This window comes from Genypterus blacodes, unplaced genomic scaffold, assembly GCF_046128005.1.
Source record: "Genypterus blacodes isolate CSIRO-AG114 ecotype Tasmania unplaced genomic scaffold, CSIRO-AGI_Gbla_v1 ptg000019l_1, whole genome shotgun sequence".
Classification (NCBI taxonomy): domain Eukaryota; kingdom Metazoa; phylum Chordata; class Actinopteri; order Ophidiiformes; family Ophidiidae; genus Genypterus; species Genypterus blacodes.
In genome coordinates this window covers 956,371-968,420 of record NW_027466832.1, presented here as the reverse complement: position 1 = coordinate 968,420, position 12,050 = coordinate 956,371, and positions in this window count along the sequence as shown.

Sequence of the window (12,050 nt, the reverse complement as noted above, 5' to 3'; positions counted from 1 at the left end):
CAATTTGCCCCAAAATAACACAAATTCATCCCATTGCAGCCTGGATGCTGTGTCTGAAATGTGAGCTCTCTCACTCCTTCCTTATCCAAGATATGGGCGTTTCAAGTTCTCCTCAGCTGAAAAAAACATTGACCGCGGGGTCAACATTTTCACCAAAAATTCAATATTCCCCAATTTGCCCCAAAATAACACAAATTCATCCCATTGCAGCCTGGATGCTGTGTCTGAAATGTGAGCTCTCTCACTCCTTCCTTGTCCAAGATATGGGCGTTTCAAGTTTTCTCCAGTTGAAAAAACACGTTGACCGCGGGGTCAACATTTTCACCAAAAATTCAATATTCCCCAATTTGCCCCAAAATAACACAAATTGATGCCATTCCTGCCTGGATGCTGCGTCTGAAATTTAAGCTCTCTCACTCCTCTCTTGCCCAAGATATGGGCGTTTCAAGTTCTCCTCAGCTGAAAAAAACATTGACCGCGGGGTCAACATTTTCACCAAAAATTCAATATTCCCCAATTTGCCCCAAAATAACACAAATTCATCCCATTGCAGCCTGGATGCTGTGTCTGAAATGTGAGCTCTCTCACTCCTTCCTTGCCCAAGATACGGGCGTTTCAAGTTATCTCCTCAGCTGAAAAAAACATTGACCGCGAGGTCAACATTTTCACAAAAAATTCAATATTCCCCAATTTGCCCCAAAATAACACAAATTGAAGCCATTGCAGCCTGGATGCTGTGTCTGAAACGTGAGCTCTCTCACTCCTTCCTTATCCAAGATATGGGCGTTTCAAGTTCTCCTTAGCTGAAAAAAACATTGACCGCAGGGTCAACATTTTCACAAAAAATTCAATATTCCCCAATTTGCCCCAAAATGACACAAATTGAAGCCATTGCAGCCTGGATGCTGTGTCTGAAACGTGAGCTCTCTCACTCCTTCCTTAGCCAAGATATGGGCGTTTCAAGTTCTCCTCAGCTGAAAAAAACATTGACCGCGGGGTCAACTTTTTCACCAAAAATTCAATATTCCCCAATTTGCCCCAAAATAACACAAATTGAAGCCATTGCAGCCTGGATGCTGTGTCTGAAATGTGAGCTCTCTCACTCCTTCCTTGCCCAAGATACGGGCGTTTCAAGTTATCTCCTCAGCTGAAAAAAACATTGACCGCGGGGTCAACATTTTCACCAAAAATTCAATATTCCCCAATTTGCCCCAAAATAACACAAATTGATGCCATTCCTGCCTGGATGCTGCGTCTGAAATTTAAGCTCTCTCACTCCTTCCTTGCCCAAGATATGGGCGTTTCAAGTTCTCCTCAGCTGAAAAAAACATTGACCGCGGGGTCAACATTTTCACCAAAAATTCAATATTCCCCAATTTGCCCCAAAATAACACAAATTCATCCCATTGCAGCCTGGATGCTGTGTCTGAAATGTGAGCTCTCTCACTCCTTCCTTATCCAAGATATGGGCGTTTCAAGTTCTCCTCAGCTGAAAAAAACATTGACCGCGTGGTCAACTTTTTCACCAAAAATTCAATGTTCCCCAATTTGCCCCAAAATAACACAAATTGAAGCCATTGCAGCCTGGATGCTGTGTCTGAAATGTGAGCTCTCTCACTCCTTCCTTATCCAAGATATGGGCGTTTCAAGTTCTCCTCAGCTGAAAAAAACATTGACCGCGGGGTCAACATTTTCACCAAAAATTCAATATTCCCCAATTTGCCCCAAAATAACACAAATTCATCCCATTGCAGCCTGGATGCTGTGTCTGAAATGTGAGCTCTCTCACTCCTTCCTTGTCCAAGATATGGGCGTTTCAAGTTTTCTCCAGTTGAAAAAACACGTTGACCGCGGGGTCAACATTTTCACCAAAAATTCAATATTCCCCAATTTGCCCCAAAATAACACAAATTCATCCCATTGCAGCCTGGATGCTGTGTCTGAAATGTGAGCTCTCTCACTCCTTCCTTGTCCAAGATATGGGCGTTTCAAGTTTTCTCCAGTTGAAAAAACACGTTGACCGCGGGGTCAACATTTTCACCAAAAATTCAATATTCCCCAATTTGCCCCAAAATAACACAAATTGATGCCATTCCTGCCTGGATGCTGCGTCTGAAATTTAAGCTCTCTCACTCCTTCCTTGCCCAAGATATGGGCGTTTCAAGTTCTCCTCAGCTGAAAAAAACATTGACCGCGGGGTCAACATTTTCACCAAAAATTCAATATTCCCCAATTTGCCCCAAAATAACACAAATTCATCCCATTGCAGCCTGGATGCTGTGTCTGAAATGTGAGCTCTCTCACTCCTTCCTTATCCAAGATATGGGCGTTTCAAGTTCTCCTCAGCTGAAAAAAACATTGACCGCGTGGTCACCTTTTTCACCAAAAATTCAATGTTCCCCAATTTGCCCCAAAATAACACAAATTGAAGCCATTGCAGCCTGGATGCTGTGTCTGAAATGTGAGCTCTCTCACTCCTTCCTTATCCAAGATATGGGCGTTTCAAGTTCTCCTCAGCTGAAAAAAACATTGACCGCGGGGTCAACATTTTCACCAAAAATTCAATATTCCCCAATTTGCCCCAAAATGACACAAATTCATCCCATTGCAGCCTGGATGCTGTGTCTGAAATGTGAGCTCTCTCACTCCTTCCTTATCAAAGATATGGGCGTTTCAAGTTCTCCTCAGCTGAAAAAAACATTGACCGCGGGGTCAACATTTTCACCAAAAATTCAATATTCCCCAATTTGCCCCAAAATAACACAAATTGAAGCCATTGCAGCCTGGATGCTGTGTCTGAAATGTGAGCTCTCTCACTCCTTCCTTATCCAAGATATGGGCATTTCAAGTTCTCCTCAGCTGAAAAAAACATTGACCGCGGGGTCAACATTTTCACCAAAAATTCAATATTCCCCAATTTGCCCCAAAATAACACAAATTCATCCCATTGCAGCCTGGATGCTGTGTCTGAAATGTGAGCTCTCTCACTCCTTCCTTATCCAAGATATGGGCGTTTCAAGTTCTCCTCAGCTGAAAAAAACATTGACCGCGTGGTCAACTTTTTCACCAAAAATTCAATGTTCCCCAATTTGCCCCAAAATAACACAAATTGAAGCCATTGCAGCCTGGATGCTGTGTCTGAAATGTGAGCTCTCTCACTCCTTCCTTATCCAAGATATGGGCGTTTCAAGTTCTCCTCAGCTGAAAAAAACATTGACCGCGGGGTCAACATTTTCACCAAAAATTCAATATTCCCCAATTTGCCCCAAAATAACACAAATTCATCCCATTGCAGCCTGGATGCTGTGTCTGAAATGTGAGCTCTCTCACTCCTTCCTTGTCCAAGATATGGGCGTTTCAAGTTTTCTCCAGTTGAAAAAACACGTTGACCGCGGGGTCAACATTTTCACCAAAAATTCAATATTCCCCAATTTGCCCCAAAATAACACAAATTCATCCCATTGCAGCCTGGATGCTGTGTCTGAAATGTGAGCTCTCTCACTCCTTCCTTGTCCAAGATATGGGCGTTTCAAGTTTTCTCCAGTTGAAAAAACACGTTGACCGCGGGGTCAACATTTTCACCAAAAATTCAATATTCCCCAATTTGCCCCAAAATAACACAAATTGATGCCATTCCTGCCTGGATGCTGCGTCTGAAATTTAAGCTCTCTCACTCCTTCCTTGCCCAAGATATGGGCGTTTCAAGTTCTCCTCAGCTGAAAAAAACATTGACCGCGGGGTCAACATTTTCACCAAAAATTCAATATTCCCCAATTTGCCCCAAAATAACACAAATTCATCCCATTGCAGCCTGGATGCTGTGTCTGAAATGTGAGCTCTCTCACTCCTTCCTTATCCAAGATATGGGCGTTTCAAGTTCTCCTCAGCTGAAAAAAACATTGACCGCGTGGTCAACTTTTTCACCAAAAATTCAATGTTCCCCAATTTGCCCCAAAATAACACAAATTGAAGCCATTGCAGCCTGGATGCTGTGTCTGAAATGTGAGCTCTCTCACTCCTTCCTTATCCAAGATATGGGCGTTTCAAGTTCTCCAGCTGAAAAAAACATTGACCGCGTGGTCAACTTTTTCACCAAAAATTCAATGTTCCCCAATTTGCCCCAAAATAACACAAATTCATCCCATTGCAGCCTGGATGCTGTGTCTGAAATGTGAGCTCTCTCACTCCTTCCTTGTCCAAGATATGGGCGTTTCAAGTTTTCTCCAGTTGAAAAAACACGTTGACCGCGGGGTCAACATTTTCACCAAAAATTCAATATTCCCCAATTTGCCCCAAAATAACACAAATTGATGCCATTCCTGCCTGGATGCTGCGTCTGAAATTTAAGCTCTCTCACTCCTTCCTTGCCCAAGATATGGGCGTTTCAAGTTCTCCTCAGCTGAAAAAAACATTGACCGCGGGGTCAACATTTTCACCAAAAATTCAATATTCCCCAATTTGCCCCAAAATAACACAAATTCATCCCATTGCAGCCTGGATGCTGTGTCTGAAATGTGAGCTCTCTCACTCCTTCCTTATCCAAGATATGGGCGTTTCAAGTTCTCCTCAGCTGAAAAAAACATTGACCGCGTGGTCAACTTTTTCACCAAAAATTCAATGTTCCCCAATTTGCCCCAAAATAACACAAATTGAAGCCATTGCAGCCTGGATGCTGTGTCTGAAATGTGAGCTCTCTCACTCCTTCCTTATCCAAGATATGGGCATTTCAAGTTCTCCTCAGCTGAAAAAAACATTGACCGCGGGGTCAACATTTTCACCAAAAATTCAATATTCCCCAATTTGCCCCAAAATAACACAAATTCATCCCATTGCAGCCTGGATGCTGTGTCTGAAATGTGAGCTCTCTCACTCCTTCCTTATCAAAGATATGGGCGTTTCAAGTTCTCCTCAGCTGAAAAAAACATTGACCGCGGGGTCAACATTTTCACCAAAAATTCAATATTCCCCAATTTGCCCCAAAATAACACAAATTCATCCCATTGCAGCCTGGATGCTGTGTCTGAAATGTGAGCTCTCTCACTCCTTCCTTGCCCAAGATATGGGCGTTTCAAGTTCTCCTCAGCTGAAAAAAACATTGACCGCGGGGTCAACATTTTCACCAAAAATTCAATATTCCCCAATTTGCCCCAAAATAACACAAATTCATCCCATTGCAGCCTGGATGCTGTGTCTGAAATGTGAGCTCTCTCACTCCTTCCTTATCCAAGATATGGGCGTTTCAAGTTCTCCTCAGCTGAAAAAAACATTGACCGCGTGGTCAACTTTTTCACCAAAAATTCAATGTTCCCCAATTTGCCCCAAAATAACACAAATTGAAGCCATTGCAGCCTGGATGCTGTGTCTGAAATGTGAGCTCTCTCACTCCTTCCTTATCCAAGATATGGGCATTTCAAGTTCTCCTCAGCTGAAAAAAACATTGACCGCGGGGTCAACATTTTCACCAAAAATTCAATATTCCCCAATTTGCCCCAAAATAACACAAATTCATCCCATTGCAGCCTGGATGCTGTGTCTGAAATGTGAGCTCTCTCACTCCTTCCTTATCAAAGATATGGGCGTTTCAAGTTCTCCTCAGCTGAAAAAAACATTGACCGCGGGGTCAACATTTTCACCAAAAATTCAATATTCCCCAATTTGCCCCAAAATAACACAAATTCATCCCATTGCAGCCTGGATGCTGTGTCTGAAATGTGAGCTCTCTCACTCCTTCCTTGTCCAAGATATGGGCGTTTCAAGTTTTCTCCAGTTGAAAAAACACGTTGACCGCGGGGTCAACTTTTTCACCAAAAAAACAATATTCCCCAATTTGCCCCAAAATAACACAAATTGAAGCCATTGCAGCCTGGATGCTGCGTCTAAAAATTTGAACACTCTAACTCCTTCCTTGCCCAAGATATGGGCGTTTCAAGTTTTCTCCAGTTGAAAAAACACGTTGACCGCGGGGTCAACATTTTCACCAAAAATTCAATATTCCCCAATTTGCCCCAAAATAACACAAATTGAAGCCATTGCAGCCTGGATGCTGTGTCTGAAATGTGAGCTCTCTCACTCCTTCCTTGTCCAAGATATGGGCGTTTCAAGTTTTCTCCAGTTGAAAAAACACGTTGACCGCGGGGTCAACATTTTCACCAAAAATTCAATATTCCCCAATTTGCCCCAAAATAACACAAATTGAAGCCATTGCAGCCTGGATGCTGTGTCTGAAATGTGAGCTCTCTCACTCCTTCCTTATCCAAGATATGGGCGTTTCAAGTTTTCTCCAGTTGAAAAAACACGTTGACCGCGGGGTCAACATTTTCACCAAAAATTCAATATTCCCCAATTTGCCCCAAAATAACACAAATTGAAGCCATTGCAGCCTGGATGCTGTGTCTGAAATGTGAGCTCTCTCACTCCTTCCTTGTCCAAGATATGGGCGTTTCAAGTTTTCTCCAGTTGAAAAAACACGTTGACCGCGGGGTCAACATTTTCACCAAAAATTCAATATTCCCCAATTTGCCCCAAAATAACACAAATTGAAGCCATTGCAGCCTGGATGCTGTGTCTGAAATGTGAGCTCTCTCACTCCTTCCTTGCCCAAGATACGGGCGTTTCAAGTTATCTCCTCAGCTGAAAAAAACATTGACCGCGAGGTCAACTTTTTCACCAAAAATTCAATATTCCCCAATTTGCCCCAAAATAACACAAATTGATGCCATTCCTGCCTGGATGCTGCGTCTGAAATGTGAGCTCTCTCACTCCTTCCTTGTCCAAGATATGGGCGTTTCAAGTTTTCTCCAGTTGAAAAAACACGTTGACCGCGGGGTCAACATTTTCACCAAAAATTCAATATTCCCCAATTTGCCCCAAAATAACACAAATTGATGCCATTCCTGCCTGGATGCTGCGTCTGAAATTTAAGCTCTCTCACTCCTTCCTTGCCCAAGATATGGGCGTTTCAAGTTCTCCTCAGCTGAAAAAAACATTGACCGCGGGGTCAACTTTTTCACCAAAAATTCAATATTCCCCACTTTGCCCCAAAATAACACAAATTGAAGCCATTGCAGCCTGGATGCTGTGTCTGAAATGTGAGCTCTCTCACTCCTTCCTTATCCAAGATACGGGCGTTTCAAGTTATCTCCTCAGCTGAAAAAAACATTGACCGCGAGGTCAACTTTTTCACCAAAAATTCAATATTCCCCAATTTGCCCCAAAATAACACAAATTGAAGCCATTGCAGCCTGGATGCTGTGTCTGAAATGTGAGCTCTCTCACTCCTTCCTTGTCCAAGATATGGGCGTTTCAAGTTTTCTCCAGTTGAAAAAACACGTTGACCGCGGGGTCAACATTTTCACCAAAAATTCAATATTCCCCACTTTGCCCCAAAATAACACAAATTGAAGCCATTGCAGCCTGGATGCTGTGTCTGAAATGTGAGCTCTCTCACTCCTTCCTTGTCCAAGATATGGGCGTTTCAAGTTTTCTCCAGTTGAAAAAACACGTTGACCGCGGGGTCAACATTTTCACCAAAAATTCAATATTCCCCAATTTGCCCCAAAATAACACAAATTGATGCCATTGCAGCCTGGATGCTGTGTCTGAAATGTGAGCTCTCTCACTCCTTCCTTATCCAAGATATGGGCGTTTCAAGTTCTCCTCAGCTGAAAAAAACATTGACCGCGGGGTCAACTTTTTCACCAAAAATTCAATATTCCCCACTTTGCCCCAAAATAACACAAATTGAAGCCATTGCAGCCTGGATGCTGTGTCTGAAATGTGAGCTCTCTCACTCCTTCCTTATCCAAGATATGGGCGTTTCAAGTTCTCCTCAGCTGAAAAAAACATTGACCGCGGGGTCAACTTTTTCACCAAAAATTCAATGTTCCCCACTTTGCCCCAAAATAACACAAATTGAAGCCATTGCAGCCTGGATGCTGTGTCTGAAATGTGAGCTCTCTCACTCCTTCCTTGCCCAAGACACGGGCGTTTCAAGTTATCTCCTCAGCTGAAAAAAACATTGACCGCGAGGTCAACTTTTTCACCAAAAATTCAATATTCCCCAATTTGCCCCAAAATAACACAAATTGATGCCATTCCTGCCTGGATGCTGCGTCTGAAATTTAAGCTCTCTCACTCCTTCCTTGCCCAAGATATGGGCGTTTCAAGTTCTCCTCAGCTGAAAAAAACATTGACCGCGGGGTCAACATTTTCACCAAAAATTCAATATTCCCCACTTTGCCCCAAAATAACACAAATTGAAGCCATTGCAGCCTGGATGCTGTGTCTGAAATGTGAGCTCTCTCACTCCTTCCTTGTCCAAGATATGGGCGTTTCAAGTTTTCTCCAGTTGAAAAAACACGTTGACCGCGGGGTCAACATTTTCACCAAAAATTCAATATTCCCCAATTTGCCCCAAAATAACACAAATTGAAGCCATTGCAGCCTGGATGCTGTGTCTGAAATGTGAGCTCTCTCACTCCTTCCTTATCCAAGATATGGGCGTTTCAAGTTTTCTCCAGTTGAAAAAACACGTTGACCGCGGGGTCAACATTTTCACCAAAAATTCAATATTCCCCAATTTGCCCCAAAATAACACAAATTGAAGCCATTGCAGCCTGGATGCTGTGTCTGAAATGTGAGCTCTCTCACTCCTTCCTTGTCCAAGATATGGGCGTTTCAAGTTTTCTCCAGTTGAAAAAACACGTTGACCGCGGGGTCAACATTTTCACCAAAAATTCAATATTCCCCAATTTGCCCCAAAATAACACAAATTGAAGCCATTGCAGCCTGGATGCTGTGTCTGAAATGTGAGCTCTCTCACTCCTTCCTTGTCCAAGATATGGGCGTTTCAAGTTTTCTCCAGTTGAAAAAACACGTTGACCGCGGGGTCAACATTTTCACCAAAAATTCAATATTCCCCAATTTGCCCCAAAATAACACAAATTGAAGCCATTGCAGCCTGGATGCTGTGTCTGAAATGTGAGCTCTCTAACTCCTTCCTTGCCCAAGATACGGGCGTTTCAAGTTATCTCCTCAGCTGAAAAAAACATTGACCGCAAGGTCAACTTTTTCACAAAAAATTCAATATTCCCCAATTTGCCCCAAAATAACACAAATTGATGCCATGCCTGCCTGGATGCTGCGTCTGAAATTTAAGCTCTCTCACTCCTTCCTTGCCCAAGATATGGGCGTTTCAAGTTCTCCTCAGCTGAAAAAAACATTGACTGCGGGGTCAACATTTTCACCAAAAATTCAATATTCCCCACTTTGCCCCAAAATAACACAAATTGAAGCCATTGCAGCCTGGATGCTGTGTCTGAAATGTGAGCTCTCTCACTCCTTCCTTGCCCAAGACACGGGCGTTTCAAGTTATCTCCTCAGCTGAAAAAAACATTGACCGCGAGGTCAACTTTTTCACCAAAAATTCAATATTCCCCAATTTGCCCCAAAATAACACAAATTGATGCCATTCCTGCCTGGATGCTGCGTCTGAAATTTAAGCTCTCTCACTCCTTCCTTGCCCAAGATATGGGCGTTTCAAGTTCTCCTCAGCTGAAAAAAACATTGACCGCGGGGTCAACATTTTCACCAAAAATTCAATATTCCCCACTTTGCCCCAAAATAACACAAATTGAAGCCATTGCAGCCTGGATGCTGTGTCTGAAATGTGAGCTCTCTCACTCCTTCCTTATCCAAGATATGGGCGTTTCAAGTTCTCCTCAGCTGAAAAAAACATTGACCGCAGGGTCAACATTTTCACAAAAAATTCAATATTCCCCAATTTGCCCCAAAATAACACAAATTGAAGCCATTGCAGCCTGGATGCTGTGTCTGAAATGTGAGCTCTCTCACTCCTTCCTTATCCAAGATATGGGCGTTTCAAGTTCTCCTCAGCTGAAAAAAACATTGACCGCAGGGTCAACATTTTCACAAAAAATTCAATATTCCCCAATTTGCCCCAAAATAACACAAATTGAAGCCATTGCAGCCTGGATGCTGTGTCTGAAATGTGAGCTCTCTCACTCCTTCCTTATCCAAGATATGGGCGTTTCAAGTTCTCCTCAGCTGAAAAAAACATTGACCGCGGGGTCAACTTTTTCACCAAAAATTCAATATTCCCCAATTTGCCCCAAAATAACACAAATTGAAGCCATTGCAGCCTGGATGCTGTGTCTGAAATGTGAGCTCTCTCACTCCTTCCTTATCCAAGATATGGGCGTTTCAAGTTCTCCTCAGCTGAAAAAAACATTGACCGCAGGGTCAACATTTTCACCAAAAATTCAATATTCCCCACTTTGCCCCAAAATAACACAAATTGAAGCCATTGCAGCCTGGATGCTGTGTCTGAAATGTGAGCTCTCTCACTCCTTCCTTGTCCAAGATATGGGCGTTTCAAGTTTTCTCCAGTTGAAAAAACACGTTGACCGCGGGGTCAACATTTTCACCAAAAATTCAATATTCCCCAATTTGCCCCAAAATAACACAAATTGAAGCCATTGCAGCCTGGATGCTGTGTCTGAAATGTGAGCTCTCTCACTCCTTCCTTATCCAAGATATGGGCGTTTCAAGTTTTCTCCAGTTGAAAAAACACGTTGAACGCGGGGTCAACATTTTCACCAAAAATTCAATATTCCCCAATTTGCCCCAAAATAACACAAATTGAAGCCATTGCAGCCTGGATGCTGTGTCTGAAATGTGAGCTCTCTCACTCCTTCCTTGTCCAAGATATAGGCGTTTCAAGTTTTCTCCAGTTGAAAAAACACGTTGACCGCGGGGTCAACATTTTCACCAAAAATTCAATATTCCCCAATTTGCCCCAAAATAACACAAATTGAAGCCATTGCAGCCTGGATGCTGTGTCTGAAATGTGAGCTCTCTCACTCCTTCCTTGCCCAAGACACGGGCGTTTCAAGTTATCTCCTCAGCTGAAAAAAACATTGACCGCGAGGTCAACTTTTTCACCAAAAATTCAATATTCCCCAATTTGCCCCAAAATAACACAAATTGATGCCATTCCTGCCTGGATGCTGCGTCTGAAATGTGAGCTCTCTCACTCCTTCCTTATCCAAGATATGGGCGTTTCAAGTTTTCTCCAGTTGAAAAAACACGTTGAACGCGGGGTCAACATTTTCACCAAAAATTCAATATTCCCCAATTTGCCCCAAAATAACACAAATTGAAGCCATTGCAGCCTGGATGCTGTGTCTGAAATGTGAGCTCTCTCACTCCTTCCTTGTCCAAGATATGGGCGTTTCAAGTTTTCTCCAGTTGAAAAAACACGTTGACCGCGGGGTCAACATTTTCACCAAAAATTCAATATTCCCCAATTTGCCCCAAAATAACACAAATTGAAGCCATTGCAGCCTGGATGCTGTGTCTGAAATGTGAGCTCTCTCACTCCTTCCTTGTCCAAGATATGGGCGTTTCAAGTTTTCTCCAGTTGAAAAAACACGTTGACCGCGGGGTCAACATTTTCACCAAAAATTCAATATTCCCCAATTTGCCCCAAAATAACACAAATTGAAGCCATTGCAGCCTGGATGCTGTGTCTGAAATGTGAGCTCTCTCACTCCTTCCTTGTCCAAGATATGGGCGTTTCAAGTTTTCTCCAGTTGAAAAAACACGTTGACCGCGGGGTCAACTTTTTCACCAAAAAAACAATATTCCCCAATTTGCCCCAAAATAACACAAATTGAAGCCATTGCAGCCTGGATGCTGCGTCTAAAAATTTGAACACTCTAACTCCTTCCTTGCCCAAGATATGGGCGTTTCAAGTTTTCTCCAGTTGAAAAAACACGTTGACCGCGGGGTCAACATTTTCACCAAAAATTCAATATTCCCCAATTTGCCCCAAAATAACACAAATTGAAGCCATTGCAGCCTGGATGCTGTGTCTGAAATGTGAGCTCTCTCACTCCTTCCTTGTCCAAGATATGGGCGTTTCAAGTTTTCTCCAGTTGAAAAAACACGTTGACCGCGGGGTCAACATTTTCACCAAAAATTCAATATTCCCCAATTTGCCCCAAAATAACACAAATTCATCCCATTGC